The sequence below is a fragment of the Sus scrofa genome, chromosome 3 (genome assembly GCF_054392235.1).
Source record: "Sus scrofa isolate SSC_HxYL_T2T_F1_AM1 chromosome 3, Sscrofa_HxYL_maternal_Yorkshire_Landrace_v2.0, whole genome shotgun sequence".
NCBI lineage: Eukaryota > Metazoa > Chordata > Mammalia > Artiodactyla > Suidae > Sus > Sus scrofa.
The window spans coordinates 65,415,614-65,435,196 of NC_139385.1; the positions used below are offsets into that span (position 1 = coordinate 65,415,614).

General features: G+C 47.4%; 1 protein-coding gene across 1 annotated transcript in view; it reads right to left on the reverse strand.

Moving 5' to 3' along the window:
* Window positions 1-519: 519 nt before the first annotated feature.
* Window positions 520-19,583, reverse strand: part of PDCL3 (phosducin like 3) — a 185,631-nt gene continuing 166,567 nt past the window's right edge. The window contains exon 12 of the transcript XR_014841404.1: window positions 520-2,153. The gene's annotated coding sequence lies outside the window, so the exon portion shown is untranslated. The remainder of the gene's footprint in view (window positions 2,154-19,583) is intronic.

The following is a 19,583-nucleotide window of genomic DNA, read 5'->3' on the forward strand; positions in this document are numbered from 1 at the left end:
CCCAAGGAGCCTGTCTCTTCTGACTGATGCCCCATTAAGCAATTACTAAGTATCCCAGCTTGACCCTTAACCTACCAATTGCTGAAAAGATAGATCAAAGCAGCCTGCCCTGGGCTGTACCCAGAGAAAGAAAAGAAGAAAAGGCCAACTGAAGGAGAAGAAGTTTGCCTTACATCCTGAACCTGCCTGTGCCCTCCCCCTCCCCTTCCCCAGCTGCCTGCACCCCTCACTCCCTCTCAGTGGGATCTGGGAGAAGGTGATGTAACTGCGTCTTGATGTGTGGGGCCTGGGCTGGAATAAAGGTTTCTGGAATAAATAAGGTCTCCATCGGAACGCCCGAACCCACAGGAACTGGTGGGTGTGGGCGTGGGAGCCGTGCCTGGGAGCCTGGGCTCTTGAGCAGAATTTATACCCTTCATCTGCGATTAGCCCTGGGCCACTTCTGAGAACATGAATAGTTGACGCCGCCGTTAATGGGAATGCTGTTCTCACCCCCATGAGAGGAAAAATGCCCAGAAACATGTTTAATGGATTTTTTTTTTCTTTTTTTGGATGCTTAAACATATTGCCGTGATTTCCTGCTTCCAAAAAGGACACATTGATAACTTTTCCATATGGTAATTTTCTGTTATGAGTGTTCGTGGCGAGGCCATTTTTCATATTAAATTCCTAGCGGTCAGCAGAATTTGGTCCAGGTTTCAATCAGTAAGACCCATTACGTCTTCAGAGAGGAAGTCGTTATTTCTTCTCTCTTTATTCGTGTTGAACAGCCATCTCTGTCCCCAGGCCCCCAGTGGTCTCCTATGAGGCTTTTCACCAGTGGCTTCAGGTTCATCAGAGACCGAGGGTTACCGATGCAAAGGCTCCTTAAGGGGCATGTCGTTCTCGTGGTTCAAAGACTCTAGTGCTAAGTTGAGGCAGGTTAACTTTTCAAGTAACACTCTGTGCATGAGCGTTGCCAGGGTACATGGAGCCAGGCCCAGGATAGAACCTTCCCTGCCTGACAGCAGGCTGTCTCCACAACTTAAAAATTCAAAATGCCTTTGCCTAAAAATATCAAAGAGGAATCTTTCAAAAATTATTTAATATTGCTTGTTTTCCTCCTGTGGGTGGAATTTGCAGCCAAAGAAATTCTGTGCACAGGAGATCCCACTGTGGCTCAGTGGGTTAAGAACCCAACTAATATCCGTGAAGATGTGGATTAGATCCCTGACCGCACTCGGTGGGTTAAGGATCCAACGTTGCTGTGAGCTGTGGTGTAGTTCACAGATGTGGCTCCAGATCCCGAGTTTCTGTGGCTGAGGTGTAGGCCTGTAGCTCTAGCTGCAAGTCGACCCCTAGCCCGGGAACTTCCATATGCTATGGGTGCAGCCCTAAAAAGACAGGAAAAAAACAAAGGAAGAAATTATGTGCAAGTACCTAGTTGAAATGCTGCAGATGATCGTAAAAATGGCATTAGCTCTGGCAATAATTCAGCTTTGGGTGTCTGACACGAGAGCCTAAATGATGAGCAACTCTTTCCCATTAGAATCAAGAATTTTCATTTGTAACAGACAGTGGATAGATACATGTCCAGCCTGAACGACCACCAAATAGTAAGTGAAAACCAGTCTTTTCAGATGTCATTCTGGGCAACCCTTTGCTTTTGCGACTTTTTTCTTTCCCACTTGCCTTTGTGAATCAAACTGTTTTCAACTTGTGGGTTGTGGCAAACGACGCTTCGTTAGAGTCTTGGTTGTATTTATTTACATTGGGCATTAGACACTTCATAATATATTCACATGCTGATGCCAGGTTACCTTGGTTTTGTTGTTTTTGTTTTTTCCTCTTTTCTGGCCACACCTGGTGGCATATGGAAATTCCCAGGTCATGGATCAAATCCAGGCTGGAGCTCCAACCCATGCCACAGCTGCAGCAATGTGGGATCCTTAACCCACTGCTCCACAGCAGGAATTCCCCAGCTTATGTTTTTTAAAGAAAGTCATAAGCAAGAGCTTCCCTGGCACCCTGAAGGGGGTGTTTCATCTCTGGGGTCTGCAAAATGTAGTTGACTGTATTGGTCCATGCTCTTGATTGCAGATAACAGAATCCAGAATCGGCTCTGTCTAAACAGAGGGAGATTCATGTCGGGCTAAGGCTCGCCTTCAGAATCACTGGAAAGGATGAAAAAAAAAAAAATACGCTGCACAATAAACAGGAACAATATTTAAACTCATGCACAGTGTGCTGCCAAGGAAGAGGAGGCTCCCCCCCTGACCAGGAAGAGGCTGCCTCAGGGGCTGGCCCAGGACCAGCCCCTTTTGCCTCAGTTGGTGCTTGCAAGTGCCTGTGCCACCATCTGATCCGTAGGTCCCAAGTCTTACCCTGAACCCCAGCTGCCAAGAAGTCTGGGAAACGTCAACTTTCCAGTTCCTTCCATGCAGGACAGCACAATTGAACGGGGTGGGAGTGGAGTTTGATATGTCGACCCACAGAAGCCACCACATGTGGAACAGACTGGCCTGTGGGGGGAGGGGAATGAACCAAAGCTCTCCGCTCAGTTTGGCATAAACTAGCTGGTGAAGTTGGCAAACATACCTGGTCAGGGCATCCTGAAGGAGTCTAATTTGGTGCCTCCAGGATCACCTCACAAGCAGGGTGGCAGGAAGGTCATGGCTTTAGCAGCGGTGTCTTTTTTCAGGAGAGAGCTCCCCCCCAACCCCCCCAAAGGATCTGGAGGCTTCTGGAGTGTGCCCCTCTCCTCACCTCCCCACACTTCTGTGCCCAGGCCTCCTCCAGGGTGCCTCTGGTCTGGGAAGGTGGCAGCTGCTTCTACCCCAAGCTACAGCTGTATTGGTGCCACCACAAGGTCTGAAGAGCAATGTATAAAGTCAGGCTCACTTGTTTCATGGGCAGCTCGAGAAATCCCTGTTGCGATGGGAGGGTACAACTATTCCTTTCATGTTTTCTCTTTCTTTCTTCCTTCCTTTTTTTTTTTTTCTTCTTTTTTCGGGCCTTACCTGCAGCATACGGAGGTTCCCAGGCTAGGGGTCCAATTGGAGCTGTAGCTGCCAGCCTACACCACAGCCGCAGCAACTCAGGATCCAAGCCGAATCTACGACCTACACCACAGCTCACAGCAATGCTGGATTCTTAACCCACTGAGAATGGCCAGGGATCGAACCCGCATCCTCATCGATTCTAATCAGGTTCGTTACTGCTGAGTCACAAAGGGAACCCGCCTCTTATGTTTTCTTTGCTTATTTCTTCTTATTGGACTTTTATAAAAATCCCCAGGTTTTAAGAGAATTATGGATCTACTCGAAAGCAGGAAATAATAGGAATGCTATCATTATATATTTCCCCTGCATGGGCATCTGTAATGCATGGATAATCATCCTGTGGGCTAGGGTTAATTATCCTTAATTTATTGCTGGAGAAACTGAAGTTCAGAGAGGTTATGTGACTTACTTAAAGGAACACAGCAACTCTGGTCTGGTGACTTTTCAAAAAAAAGTTCTTTCTCTAAATATCTGAAATATTTGGCATAAGGGTTTGAATAAGATGGAATTCGGAAGTTTGGTATTAGGGTGAGGGGTGTGTGCATGTGAAGGGTTCATACTAATTTTATGATGTATATACATCAACTCAATTACGGTGCATGACAGGAGGTTGCATTTTTCAATTGAGATCTTACAACGTGGCAGGTTTAACCCCTCATCATTCCACGTTCTATCTTAACAAAGCCAAATGGGAGAAATCAGGCCAGGATGGTACTCATGCTTTTTATTTGCCATGCAGGTCTGACTGGCAAGATGCCCATTGGAGAGCCCACCCTCCAGGGAACGAGAAAGTGCCCATCAGCCTCTGATGAGGTCACTGTGAAGCATCTGCCCGCAAGAAGACTATTTCCCAACTTTGCATGGTTTGCCTAAGCCCTTCAATGAGTGAGGGGCCCTGGTCCATCCATCCGGCTGTGCCTGGACCCAGAGGGGCAGACTTCAGCCAGGGGCAGAGGTGCCTGGGAAGGGCTGGTCCCTGGGGAAAGGGGCAGAGTTAGCACAGAAGCCTGGGTGGGCATGGGGGAGGTGGGGAGGGGGCCGCGGGGAGGCTGTTTCTTGAACAAATTCACTCGTCCTGCAGCACTCTCTGTACCAGAAACACTGCGCCAACCCACATCACATCTAGAGCAAACTACGCCTGCCTTGCCTTTGACAAGCTTCTACTAATTAAGAGCTGGATAACAAGTGATAATAAGTAGCAAGTCCACGTTTATAACATTCCACACCAACAAGGCATTTTCACTTGCAGTACCTGGTGTCTTATGTGCAATTCCCTGAGGCAGAAGGAGCGGGCGGATGATCGTTTCCTAGGGAAACTCTCTAAGACTCAGAGAAGTTAGACTCACACTTACTCTTCCCACCCCATGTCCTGGCACTTTTTGTTTCAACAATGATTTCAAACCAGAAGTAGATTGTATTGGAGGTCCTGTCGTGGCAGAGAGGAAATGAATCTGACTAGGAACCATGAGTTTTTGGGTTTGAACCCTGGCCTCGCTCAGTGGGTTAAGGATCCGGTGTTGCCGTGAGCTGTGGTGTAGGTCACAGATTTGGCTCAGATCCCGAGTTGCTGGGGCTGTGGTGTAGGCTGGCAGCTACAGCTCCGATTTGACCCCTAGCCTGGGAAATTTCATATGCTGTAGCCCACCCCCCAAAAAAACCCAAAAAAAACCAAAGCAAAAAAAGGAAGTAGATTATATTAATAGGAGGGAGAGAAAAATAGTGAAAACAGTGTAGGTGAGGAGTTCCCACTGTGGCTCAGCAGGTTAAGGACCTGAGGTAATCTCCATGAGGATGCAGGTTTGATCCCTGGCTTCATTCAGTGGGTTAAGGACCCGGCTTGCTGCAAGTTGAGGCAAAGATCACAGATGTGGCTCAGATCTGGTGTTGCTGTGGCCATGGTATAGGCCGGCAGCTACAGATCCTATTCAGCCCCTTGCCCAGGAACCTCCATACACTGCAGGTGAGGCTGTAAAGAGAAGAAAAAAAAAAGTTTGAAGTGGACAAGTCCCGGATGCTCCAGGATGCAGGGAAAATTCCATGACCTTCAGGAGACTGGTGGGTGTGGGCAGAGCCTGCAAAGTTACATGGGATTTGGAGAGTAAGGTCAAGTATGTTGAAGTATTTAAAAGCCCTTCACTGTATTTTATTTTATTCTATTTTATTTTTGTCTTTTTAGGGCTGCACCCACGGCATGTGGAGGTTCCCAGGCTAGGGGTCAAATTGGAGCTGTAGCCTCAGGCCTCCTCCACAGCCACAGCAACACAGTGATCCGAGCCTACGCCACAGGTCACAGCAACACCAGATTCTTAACCCACTGAATGAGGCCAGGGATTGAACCTGCGTCCTCATAGATCCTAGTCAGATTAATTTCTGCTGAGCCACATGGGAGAACTCCACACTGTATTTTAGGTTTAGAGACTCTCAGAAAACAACAGCTGTAAGTATTTCCTAGAGTTGTGGTAACAAATGACCACAATTGGGGTGGCTTAAAACAGAAATTCATTCCTCCCCAGTGCTGGAGGCCAGAAATCCAAAATCAAGGTGTTGACAGGGCCACGCTCCCTCTGATGGCTCGAGATGGGGTCCTTCCTTGCCTCATCCTGACTTCTGCTGGTGGCCAGCAATTCTTTGAGTTTCTTTTTCCATGTATAGAGGTAAATCTCCACTCTGCTGTCACCTGGCATTTTTCCATGTGTCTCTGTGCCCAAATCTCTCTTTTCTGAGGACACCAGTCACTGGATTAGGCCCATCCCTAGGCCAGCGGACCTCATTTTAACTTGATGACATCTGCAAAGACCCTCTTTCCAAATAAGGCCACATTCTCAGGTATGGGGGTTAGGACGGCACCCTATCTTTTGAGGGGACACAGTTCAACCCACAGCAACAACAGAAAGCTTTTGTGAATGTTCAGTTGCAGGGAAGAGAGCAGAGGGGCGGTTTCAAATGTGCAAAATCAGATGAGAGATTTTTAGTGAATAAAAGGATGAGAGGTATTAGCCCCAGGCAAGATGAAGAAAATATATGCCACGAGTTCATTTTAAGTTCAGGGATGGGTGGAGTCATGATTAACCAAAAGACGAATCTATTATGTTTAGGACTTTCCATGGTTATCTAAAGCATGGAATCTTGACATCTAAGTAATACAATTATCAATGCAAGCAGGCAAACATAGTCTCGGGGGGGAAAAAAAAAACAATTCGCTAGTAAGGCCATCCTTATCACTCAACACTGAAGGGAAAAAAACACAAAACGGAGGAAAATCTGTCACTCACAATGGTGAAAACAGTGTTTAATCTGATTTGAAATCCTGTGTTTTGGAACTGCTTCCTTGGCTAAACAAAGCTCTTTAATTCCCTATGTTAAATATTCAGCTTCCATAAAAGATATAGAAATTTTAGAGCATAGCATCCAAATAAATAAAGTGCCTTTCTCTTTAAGTAACTTTTTATAAATTCCATTTAATTGCAAGCAAATTGCCTTCTTCATTGGAGATACGTTCCTTTTTTTAAATCGAAGTGTAGTCGGTTTACAGTGTTGTGCCAATTTCTATTGTACAGCAAAGTGACCCGGTCATATATATATATATGAATATATATAAATAAAACTATATTTAGTTTTCTGAGGAACCCCCATTACTTGCCATCCTGATCTATCCCAAGAGACTGTATAGATTCCCCTGTGCTGTACAGTAGGGTCTCATTGCTTATCCATTCTAAATGCAATAGTTTGCATCTACTAACCTCAAACTCCCATCCTACCCCCACCCCCTTGGCAACTACAAGTCAGTTCTCCACGTCTGTGAGTCTGTTTCTGTTTTGTAGGTACGTTCATTTGTGCCATATTTTAAATTCTACATATAAGTGATATCACATGGTATTTGTCTTTCTCCTTCTGACTTACTTCACTTAGTATGATAACCTCTAGTTCCATCCATGTTGCTGCAAATGGCATTATTTTGTCCTTTTTATGGCTGAGTAGTATTCCATTGTGCGTGTGTGTGTGTGTGTGTGTGTGTGTGTGTGTGTGTGTGTGTGATCTTCTTCATCCATTCAACTGTCGATGGGCATTTGGGTTGTTCCCATGACTTGGCTATTGTGAACAGTGCTGCAGTGAACATAGCAGTGCATATATCTTTTTGAATTGTAGTTTTATCTGGATAGATGCCCAGGAGTGGGATTGCTGGATCATATGGTGGTTCTATATTTAGTTTTCTGAGGAACCTCCATACTGTTTTCCATAGTGGTTGTACCAATTTACATTCTCACCAACAGTGAAGGAGGGTTCCCTTTTTGGAGACATATTTCGGATTTCAGATTTTCCTTTTTGAAAAAGGGAGCCAAAATTCCTCTTTTGTTGGCATGTGTGGAGAGCGTTCCTTTTACTGGAACCGAATAAAGACTGGGGCTGTGCTTGGAAACAATGGCGAGGTGAAACAGACTGGCTGTGAGGAACGGGAGAAGGGACAAAGGGGGCCATTCTTCAGGCTTCTAGAACATGGTGCTCAGTAGAGGTCTGGAGAATGATGAGCAGGAATGGAGAGGATGCAGGGGGCTCTTGCTAGAGATGACGATGGCAGGAGACATGGACCACAGGGGAAATGGAGGAGAAGTGAGCTTAGTTTGGGAGATACTCATCTTAAGTTTCCTGAAAGATGGCTCAAGGAGGGGGAAGAGCAAAATGGGGGCTCAGGAGTGAGGCCAGCGTGGAACTGCATGGGAATTTGGGAGGCCTTTGCATGGACGTAATAGTAGAAATGAAGGATCTGCTGAAATTGTTGACGGAGTCTATACACAGAGTGAAAAGTTGGCTGAGCACAGGACACTGGAAATTGTCTACATTTAGGGGATGGAGGGGAAAGAAGGGTCAGAAGGGAAGGATGATGAGGTGAAGGGTGTTTTCTGGGCTAGAGCCTTGTCAGTAACAAGCAACCCAGCCAAGATGTCCAAGTCTTGGAGACGAAACTCAGCCCCCCATGAAGACAGGGCCTAGGGATGTCCCCAGCTGCAGAGAGGGAGGGAGGACAGGGATGAGGAGCAGAGGAGTCTCCGTATCCTGCAGTTAAGAGTAGCAGCAGGTGCCCCAGGCCTGGCTGCCATTGGGGGGCATGAATCAGATGCTTTAGGGTAATGGTGGATGGCATCAAGCTGGAAACCGGCAAGAGAAAGGTATATGGTTAGTCTTGGAAGAAATTTTTTTTTTTTGGTCTTTTTGTCTTTTTAGGGCTGCACTAGTGGCATATGGAGGTTCCCAGGTTAGGGGTCTAATCAGAGCTGTAGCCGCTGGCCTATACCACAGCCATAGAAACACAGGATCAGAGCCATGTCTGTGACCTACCCCACAGCTCACTACAATGCCGGATCCTTAACCCACTGAGCAAGCCAGATCAAACCCATGTCCTCATGGCTGCTAGTCAGGTTCACTAACTGCTGGGCCATGATGGGAACTCAGTCTTGGAAGAAATTTAACTGCCATAACATCATAGTTTTAAGAAGCTGGGCTCTAGAGTCAGATCTGTGTTCCAAATCCAGTTCTGCTGTTTGTGACCTTAGACAATTTATCTAAGTGAGCTGATATTTAGTTTCCTCACCTGCAAAATGTCAATAAGATATGAACTGGCACTGACCAGGGGAAAATGTGTAAAGGGCCCAGCCCAGTGTCAAGGGCTCAGCAGGTGCTCAGTGAATGTTAGCTGTTAGCAACAGCAGAAGCAATCACACCTGCATGGCCATGATGGTAAGACTCAGGTTTGGAGGCTGTATCCATCAGTCTGGACTAGGATATGCTGCAGTAACAAATAAGCCCAAACCTCAGAGACTTATAATAACAAAGGTCTATTTTTCGCTCCATGAGCATGTGGATTATATGTTGGCTGTGGCTCTGCCCATGTCATCTACATTCTGAAACTCAGGCCTTTGGTGGCCACTGTGGCAGAGGGAAAAGTGTTCATGGCAAAGAGCCTGGTGGCTTTTACAGTGTCTGCCCTGAAGTAGCACATTTCCTTTTGCTCACATTTCACTGGCCATCATCGCAGGGCAGTGTCTGAATGCACCACAGCAGGGAAGTGTTATCTTCTCTCTGGTAGGGCTACCTAATGTTGGTAAACAGAAATTTAAGTGACTGTAGAGGAAGCTGGTCACCAGAACTGTGGTGTAAGCTCAGAGCCTGGCCACCTGTGTGAATTAATAATTCGGTTTTTAAGCCTGGGACTGGGAATCAGCAGGGACAGAAGGGCTGACCCTAAGCCTGGAAGAGGACAAATCCAGAATGGGACAAGAACAGGAAGAAACAGACATGGGGAGGTTCAGATCATTCTCTGTAGGAAGAAAGAAGTCCAGGATGGAGAAGCCAGTCACCTCAAAATGGAGAAGGGAGCACTGATGGAACTTACACAGTAACCTGACCCAAACTCCCACTGGCCCAACAACCCAGGCACATTCACAGATAATTTAGCGTTTGTGTCCTATACCCAGGAGGCCCGGTCCCAGGTGGAGGAGAACTAGGGTAAGAAGCAGCTCCTTGGTATTTGGGCATCTGCTTTTGCTCTTGGAATCACCATCAGGGAAGATCCATTCTGTGTTGGCCTTGTATTCCTGGCCTGTCTTGAGTAAATAGCAGTTCCTATCTTCTACCACAGAAGGAAGAGAGAAAAAAGTAGGAAATGGAATGAGGTGCAGAATACCCAAATAAAATGCCCGCACATGAAACAGGCCTGGCCTTCAAGTGCCTGTGCAAACAAGTGTGTGCATTTAAGATAAATGGCTGTATCAGGTTAGGAGGGAGAGTAGGAAAAATGATAAAAAGGAATTAATGAATTGAACAAGAGTGGTCCCTTCCCAAGGCCAGGATGGCAGTGCCCCCTGAGCCAGGGAGTGTAGTCATCTCAGCTCTGTGCACCTGAGCTCCAAAATGGGTGAATGGATGGATGGATGGATGGATGGGATGGATGATGGACGGAGGGATGGAAGGATGGATGATGGATGGATGAATGGGAGGGATGATGATGGATGGAGGGATGAATAATGATGAATGGAGGGATGGATGGATGCATGGATGGATATGTTTCACCCATGTCTTCCCAAAGTACTTCATGTTTCACCAAAAAGATTTTGTTAAAGCTTCAAAGACTTGGTGAATAAGCCTCTGTTTGTTTTTGTTACTGCCTTTGGCAATTAGTTCCACCCGCTTTGTTTAAGTAGCACCCAGGCGTGGCATAAAGAACCCTTCAATAAATAACCATACGCTCACTGGCTCTCTCTCTCTCTCTCTCTCACACACACACATACACACACACACACACACACACACACAGTCACACATTCCTGCCCATGCTCAGGAATCCATCTCCACAGGGTTCCTGGCTACCACCATCCATTTTTGCAGTAGTCTTAGCCACTATCATGACTGATGCCTGTGCAGTGATTTGAAACTCAAGGCAGAGGGGACCTTAGATGCTTGTCCAGTTCTAGTCTTGGCCTTTCCTGGAGGTCTGTTTCTGGGGAACTTTTGGTATAGGAAGTGGAATGAAGTGCCCAACTGCCCATCAGAGCATCACTGCCAGAGGTGGGGCTTCTCCAGCCTCTAAACTGGCTGGTCACATTGGTCACAGTGGCCATTTGACATTGGTTCCTATTGGACTAATGCCCGTTTCCCCCCAGGAAAAGAAGCTGCAGGAGGGTGGGTCTGTGTGTATCTTGTTCTTCATGTCTTCAGGACCCACGTGGAATAGATATATCGTACACATTTTGGAATAGATGATTGAAATTGCCCCTTGTGGAGTTCCCAATGTGGCTCAGCAGAAACGAATCTGACTTGTATCCACGAGGATGCAGGTTCCATCCCTGGCCTTGCTCAGTGGGTTAAGGATCCTGCATTGACATGAGCTGTGGCATAGGTCATACGTTGTGGCTTGGATCTGGCGTTGCTGTGGCTGTGGTGTACACCTGTGGCTGTAGCTCTGATTTGACCCCTATCCTGGGAACCTCTATGTGCCATGGGTGTGGCCCTAAAAAGACAAAAAAATTGCCTTTTGCTTTTCAGTTTCTCCCTCCATCCCCCTGCCTCATGGTTATCTGATATTACTAGTGATATTTCCTCTCATCTTATGGACCGAGAAGTCAGGGAGGGCTTGGTAGACCCAAATGGTTTGTTCTGGACTTAGCTGAAGGAGGGGGCTGGGAGGATGAGAGGAGGCAGCCCCATGGATGGAGGAGGACCGACCAGCCAGAGCCTCCAGAGGAGACGGCTTTTACAGACATCAGCCCCAGGAGTGAATATAAAGGGGGGGAACACATGAACCTTAGTTACTGGGATAGTTACACTTGCATTGATGAATTCATCACACGGAACTATAACATGGCATATGGAGGTTTCTAGGCTAGGGGTCGAATTGGAGCTGTAGCCACCAGCCTATGCCACTGCCACAGCAATGCCAGATCCAAGCCGCATCCGTGACTTACCCCACAGCTCACGGCAATGCCAGATCCTTAAGCCACGGAGGAAGGCCAGGGATTGAACCTGCATCCTCATGGATACTAGCCAGATTCGTTTCTGCTGAGCCACGATGGAAACTCCCAAAAGAATATTTTCAATGTAGTTGACAAAGTGGTAGTGAAACCATCCCTTCCCATAAATTCCTTTTTGAAAAACAATTCTTTTGGGGGTAGGAACCTTTAACCATTAATTTTCTGGATTGGATGATTTGCATTGTAACATCAAGTTTTCTTGAGCCCATCTATAAACAAGGTGCCCATTCAGGTAAATCAGGTGCAGCTACAGAGACTTCATATCTCACAGGGAGGTCATGAGTACCAAAGAGTCATATGACATTATTAGAACTCCTTTGGTTGCATGTGAGAGAACCTCCACGTGGATTAGCCTAAGGAAAAAGGAAATTATGTGTGTGTGTGTGTGTGTGTGTGTGTGTGTGTATATATATATATATATATATATATATATATATATATATGAATCACTTTACTGTACAGCAGAAACTAACACAACATTGTAAACAGACTATTCTTCAACTAAAAAAAGAAAGAAAGAAAGGACTCTGATGCTCAACTGGGGTCAGGCTGCTGGGCCAGGGCCCACCTGGAGCAGCATCACCAGAGCAACCTTGGAAAGCTTTGGATGAGGGGGAGCAGAGTGTGTGGGGGGGACTGTTGCTGGTAGAGGAGGTTTGGGGAAGACAGTTGCGTGGGGGTTCCTAACTGTTTCTGTGGAATCTTCCTGAAAGAGGAATTTCAACAGGGCCATCTTTGAGAGAAGACCTCAGGCTTCGTCCTGCCCACCCTGAGGGTCTCGAGCCATATCCTGGGCTGCAGAAAAGACCTCGGGCCCAAGCAGAGCTGCCGTTGCCAGTTTGGAGCCCACCAGGCACATCCCTCACCAGGCCCCGCGGCTGTGCCATCCTTCCAGGCAGAAGTGGAAAGCGGCAGAAAGCACTGTCAAAACAAGGCCAGGCTCTGCCTGCAGGAAAATCCGGGCTGTGGCAGAGGCTCAGCGCCTGCCAAGCAAAATACCAGGGAGGAGATGTGGCTGGCATGCAATTTAAAGAATAACTCGACTAGCGCTTGAGGTTATTTAGAAAAATACCTTTGATCACGTGCTTTCCAGAATGCTTGAAATGAATCATCCATACCCAGCCCAGAGCAGATTTAATTCCACTCCCCTCCCATGTTGCTTCTTTTAAAACTTGACCTTCTTTTCTGGTTGCTATTCAAATTCAGCAAAATACCAACTTGATTTTTGTTTTTTCTAGAGCTGAGCAGATTCAGGCAGGAAGAAGGGACCCAGCACACAGGGATAAGACTTGCACAATGGCTTTGCCTGGAATTACTGGGAAAATGGCATTCACCTGTGAGGACTGTAAATAGAATTTCTCCCAACAGCTGTGCTCAGGTTGAAAACAAAAACCAGACATCTAAGGAGACACAAACAACAGTTTTTGAAAATTTGATAAGATCGCATGCAGCCACACAGGCTTGATGTCTGTGTTTCTAAGTGGGGGTCACAAGTGTCACCTCACGCTGGGGTCTGGGGGAGATACACATGGGATGAAATTTACTTTCCTCAATCCTGGCATCCTTGCTTGGCTGAGGTGTTTGGAGAACTACTTCCGCCAGGGAGGTTTCCTTTTAAGCAAGCACCCAGGGCAGGCCTTCTCTGGTTTCCATCAGTGTTGATGTGTTCAGCGCGTCAGAAATGTCCCTCCGCTCTCAGCCCTAAGGCAGCTGCTGCTTCTCAGATTCAGGATCCCAGTGGCTGGCTCAGTGTGGGCTCTGGAGTCCCCGACTCACAGCCCTATCACAGATTTGGGACCTGCAGCAAGTGACATAAACTCTGCCTCTGAGCGTCCTCGTCGGGTAAATGGGGTGATCACTGGCATTCCAGCGCCACAGAGCTGATGTGCTGATTAAACGAGTCAGTCCAGGTGCCTGGCGCAAACGCGGAGTTCAGTGCACGGGAGCCTGTTCTGTGATAACCACGACACTCAGCTCAAATGAGGACCAAGCAGGATCCAGAAGTAAGCAGAAGTCTTCTGGTCATGAGTTACAGTAGTATTTGAGGCTGTGGAATCCATCCTGCTTAGCAGCACTGTCACTCTGGGGCCTCGTTTTATCTTGTGGAGGCCCCACAAGACAGGCAGGACAAGATCGTCAGCCCAGTCTGGGGAAAGCCACTGAGGCTCAGACCAAGTTCATGGCACATCTGAGCTGAGGGCAGCCCCCGCCTCGTAGGGGAGGGGAGGGCGGTTACTTGGGGCAGCGTGATTGACAGCGCCGGGCATCGCAAGCCGCAGCACAGGGCACCATTGGGTGTGTACAGCGCTGGTGGTAGCGTCAAGAAAACCAGGATCTCAGGGCTAGATGCTCCCTCCTGAGGACAGACGTTGCGTTCCTGCCCAGGCACCGGGTTCCCAGAGCAAGCCCCGCCCACAGCAGACGCCCAGCCCTGCACCTTCCCCAGGCACCTGTTCCCCAGGACTGCCCTGGCTGCTCAGCTGAGTCACACTGGAAAAGTTAGAAATCAACCACCCACAGTTAGTTATTTTGGTTATTTACATCTCAAGGGTCAAAATAGGCTGTGCAAGTGATTGAATAGAAGGCCTTTGTCCTGAGCTCAGGAGATGGGGCGGGGTGGGGTGGGGGGGGGGAAGCATTGCTAGGAGAAAGCCCTGGAGGAAGAACTCTGACAAATCGGGCACCGCCCCCCCACCCCCTCCCACCCCCAGCTTCAGTGTCCAGATCTGTAAAGCAGCATCAGTCACCTTTGCTTTGCAAAGCCCTCCTGTGGCTTAGAGAAGATGTGGGGGTCATGTGACTGGTTCCTGATAGAGGCTTGGCAGCAGGGGTCATTACCTTTCTTTCTCTGCCTGCTTTTGGGTTTCTGGAAGTCAAATGCTTTCCATCTCTGACTGTTAAGCAAACATTGCTCTGCTCAGTATAAAGTTGGGCCCCCTTCATTTCCTTTAGGTTCCAACTTAATCATTAGATTTGATGAAATGCTGACCCTAAAGAACCAACAGCAAGAGAGAGCAGTTGATGGAAACCTAGTCCTGGCCACAGGGAACTATATTCAATGTCTTGTAATAAGCCGTAATGGAAAAGAATCTGAAAAAAGAATACATAAATGAGGTGTGTATATATGTATATGCATATATATATCTATAAATAAGATATGTATATCTGAATGACTTTGCTATAAACGTGAAACTAAGACAACATTGTACATCAGCTATAGGTCAATAAAAAAATAAATAAGGGGAAAAAAAACTCCACAAACTACTCCCGGAGGTGAGCAGCTCAGAAGGCTGGACTGACCCTCAGAATGAGGAAAACGATCTCAGAGCAGCTGCCCAGCCTGAGAAACAGTGACGGTAAGTGAGGGTTCCACCTGCCAGAGACTCCATCTTCCCAGAGGGCTGCCCTCAGCCCATGGGATCCAGACCCTTCCCTCCTTTCCTGGACCCCTCCCAGACCCTTTCTCACCAGGGGCCACCCTCCCCATCTCTGCTTCCAAGAAGCAAGTCTACAAGGGGACGCATGCTCTTTGGAGGGTTATTTTTGGCTTTAGGACCTAAACTGATATTTAGGTATTTGAAATAGGCTATGTGGAAAAACTAGATCTTGAAGTGAGATGAACAAAATCAAATGATGGTGTCTGCTGTGTTCTGAGTGACTTTTTTTTTTTAGGGCCACACCTGTGGCATATGGAAGTTTCTGGGCTGGGGGTGGAATCGAAGCTACAGCTGCTGGTCTACACCACACCCATGGCCACACCAGATCTGAGTGGCATCTGCAACCTACACCGCAGCTCATGGTAATGCTGGATCCTTAACCCACTGAGCGAGGCCAAGGATTGAACCCACAACCTCATGGAGACTCTACGTTGGGTCCTGAACCTACTAAGCCACAATGGGAACTCCCAAAGTCATTTTTATAGTCACAGCCAAGGTAGGTTAGGGACCACATGCCCCCGAACACCTCCCAGCTGCTTCCCCCTGCCTCCTAGTTCATCCATCCATCAGCCCCCCACCCTGGGAGATCAATCCCCTCTTCCCCGAAACCCCACACTGGCCTTAGTGTCCTCAACCACAAACCCTGAAGCTCTTGAAATACAAGTAATTAATCTCACACAATCCAGTTAGAAACCATGACGCTAGACATCAAGGAGGGGGTGACCTCCTCCTCTGAGGAGGCCAGGTGGCAGCAGAGGCCAAAGGGCCTGCAGTGAGGGGGGTGGGGGAGGAGAAGCAGGCGGGCCCTAACATCTCAGTTTTATTCATGGATTTTATTCCGGTTTTGATGAAAAGCCTTTTGAGAGTTTCTAAAAAATCGTGGTAAAATATAAACAGCATAAAATGTACCCTCATCATCACTTTTAAGTATGCAATTCACGGGCAGTTAGTATACTCCTGTTACCATGCAACCATGACTGCCATCCACTCCCAGAACCCTTTTCTTCTTGCAGAAACTCTGCACCCATGGAACACGGACGCCCCATGCTCCTCCCCCAGCCCTGGCATCCTCCACTCCATTCTCTGTTCCTGAATCTGACTACTCTAAGGACCCCGTGTACATGGAATCGGATAGTATTTGCCTTTTTGTGACCAGTCTACTTCACTGAGCATAACGTCCTCAAGGTCCATCCATGTTGTAACACGTGTCAGAATGTCCTTCCCTTTCAAGGCTGAGTGACACCCCAGTGTGTGTATAGAGCACATTCTGATTACCTACCCGTCTGGTGAAGGACGCTTGCGTTGCTTCTACCTCTTGGCCGCTGTGACTAATGAATGTGGGTGTGCCAAGTTCTCAAGAGGCTGCTTTCAATCCTTTGGGGTCTACACCCAGAAGTGGCATTGCTGGTTCATGAGGTAATTCTGTGTTGAGGTTTTGAGGAGCCGCCATACTGGTCTCCACAGTGGCTGCGCCGTTTTACATTCCCACCCATAGGGCACAAGGGTTCCAACTTCTCCGCCTCCTCACCAACGTTTGCTGTTTTCTGTGTCTTGCTTTTGTTTTTGTTTGTTCTAAGAGCTGACCCAGTGGGTGTGTTTGAGCCAGGGGTGGGCATGAGCTGCTTTGTGCTTGGCAGATCCCTCTTGGCTGCTGTGTATAGAATACAGGGCACACCACTGACCACCCTGGCCTGGAGGATTTTGAGGACAAAGAGGCCTCCGTGAAGATGTCTGCAGGGACAGTGTGCTAAGTATTGTTGTCCCAGTCAATCCAAATAGGTGGTCACTTATGTTGCCAGGTGAGAGTGAAAAACTCTGGAGGCCACAAGGAGGAGGAGGCGGCAGCCACAGAGACAGGTGCAGGGGTGGCTCTGGAGGTGGGGGAGGGGCTTCATCCCCAGCAGAGGGGACCAAGGCCAAGGTTAGTTAAGGTGGTGGGAGAGGAGCTGAGAGGGCAGACACAGCGTGGGGAGGCAGACAGCCATGACCCCTCTTCTGTGAGGACAGGCAGGAGAAGGTGGGTCACTGCATTCCCACCCCCAAGCTCCCCAGGCCCGACTGTACCCCAGGCTCCCCACCCCCACCTGACTGAGCCCAGGTAGGAGCTGCACATGCAGCCCGAAGGGCTCAGCCCCCCGGGAAGCCACAGGACCCAGCATGTCTGTGGCGTGGGCAGGAGAAAGCAGAACCAAGAAAGATGGTTCTGGAGAGCTGCAGTTGCCTGAGAGGGTGACAGTGCACGAGGCGGAAGAGGTGGGTCATCTTCTCTTCCTCCATCCAGCTACACATTTGTTTTGGGCCGTTTTCTGTATAATTTTTATTTGACAATAAAATGGTTAAAAAGAAGGAAGGGAAGGAAAGGAGACTCTGTTTGAACACTTGAGGGGTTGATTGCCCCATTTTCCTGTGACTGGGAGCTGGGGACCCCTGGGGAGGGAGAAAAGAGGGGTGCTTCCCCACCTCAAGTTGTGAGACACACACAGAGGGGCAGCATGGAGCCAAGACAGCTTGAGGCAAAGGAAAAGCCTGAAGCATTTGCTCCAGCTGAGTCCGAGGATGAGGGGACCACTGGACCCACTGCTGCAGGATCAGTGGGACAGGAGAGCAGGCCAGGCAGCCGAGACTGGGGAGGCTCAGCCCCTGGAGCCATGGGGATGCTGATGGGCTGGGAGCTGGCTGGTCCAGACCGTCCTCATTTGGGGCAGCTTTGTTTATTTTTTTTTTAGAAAACGACTTTCTTGGCTCTGTAGTTGAATTTAGCACTAAGTCTTCATGTGGAGTTCTACAAAGAACAATACCTCCATCACCCTTCTGGCTGAAGGATTTAAGAATATTCGTTTATATTATTTAAACTTTCACATTTTATAAACATTCATTTTGCATTATTAAAACGTAGTTTTTTTCCTCCCCAACTAAAAGTAAATCTGGGCTTGATCTCAAAAATATACAAACAACTCGTACAGCTCAACAACAAAGAAACAAACCACCCCATCAAAAAATGGGCAGAATTCGACATTTCTCCAAAGAACACATGGCCAATCGGCACATGAAAAGATGCTCAACATCACCAATTATTAACAAAATGCAAATCAAAACTACAATGAGGTACCACCTCACACCAGTCAGAATGGCCATCATTAATAAGTACAAATAACAAATATTGGAGGGGGTGTGGAGAAAAGGGAACCCTCCTACACTGTTGGTGGGAATCTAAGCTGGTACAACCACTATGGAAAACAGCATGGAGGTCCCTCAGAAAACTAAAAATAGAAATACTGTATGATCCAGCAATCCCACTCCTGAGCATATTTTGGGACAAAACTATAATTCAAAAAGATGCATGTACCTCTATGTTCACTGCAGCACTATTCAACAATACCCAAGACATAGAAACAACCTAAATGTCCATTGACAGATGCATGAATTAAGATGTGATATATATATACACACACACACACACAATAGAATATTACTCAGCCACAAAAAAATGAAATAATGCCATTTGCAGCAAAATGGATGCAACTAGAGATTCTCATACTAAGTGAAGTAAGGCAGAAAGAGAAAGACAAATGCCATATGACATCATTTATATGTGGACTCTAAAATATGGCACAAATGAACCTGTCTATAGAACAGAAACAGACTCACAGACATGGAGAGCAGACGTGTGGTTGCCAAGGGGGAATGGGGAGAGAGCTGGATGGATGGGGAGTTTGGGGTTGGTAGATAAAAACTAATACATTTAGAATAGACAAGCAATGAGGTCTTACTCTGCAGCACAGCGAACTATATCCAATCTCTTGGGAGAGAACATGATAGCATAAGAAAGGGAATATATATACATATACATACATATGACTAGGTCACTATGCTGTGACACAGAAATTGGCACAGTAGTGTAAATCAACTATACTTTAATGAAAAAAAATTTTAAATGGAGTTCTTGCTGTGGCGCAGTGGGTTAAGAATCTGACTACAGAGGTTCAGGTCTATGCAGAGGTGTGGGTTTGATCCCCAATATGGCACAGTGGGTTAAAGCATCTGGCATTGCCACAGCTGCAACTTGGATTTAATTCCTGGCCCAGGATGCTGTAAGTGTGGCCATTAGAAAGATAAATAAATAAAAATAAATAAATTAAAAACATTTTTAAATTAAAAAAACGTAAATCTGTGTTCTGCCGCATAGGACCCAGTGCTCTGTACACTGCTGGCTTGTTGATGGATCAATTATTTTCACTTACTTATTTTTATAAATTTTTAACTTAGGGGGAGTTTCCATAGTGGTGCAGAGTAAACGAATCCAACTAGGAACCATGAGGTTGTGGGTTCCATCCCTGGCCTCGCTCAGTGGGTTAAGGATCTGGCGCTGCAGTGAGCTGTGGTGTAGGTTGCAGAAATGGCTGGAATCCCATGGTGCTGTGGCTGTGGTGCAGGCTGGCAGCTGTAGCTCTGATTGGACCCATAGCCTGGGAACCTCCATATGCCATGGGTGCGGCCCTGAAAAAGACCAAAAAAATTTTCTTTAACTTAGAACAATGATACTGGCCCTTGAGGAAATGGAAGCCTTCCAGGTGGGCTGTGCT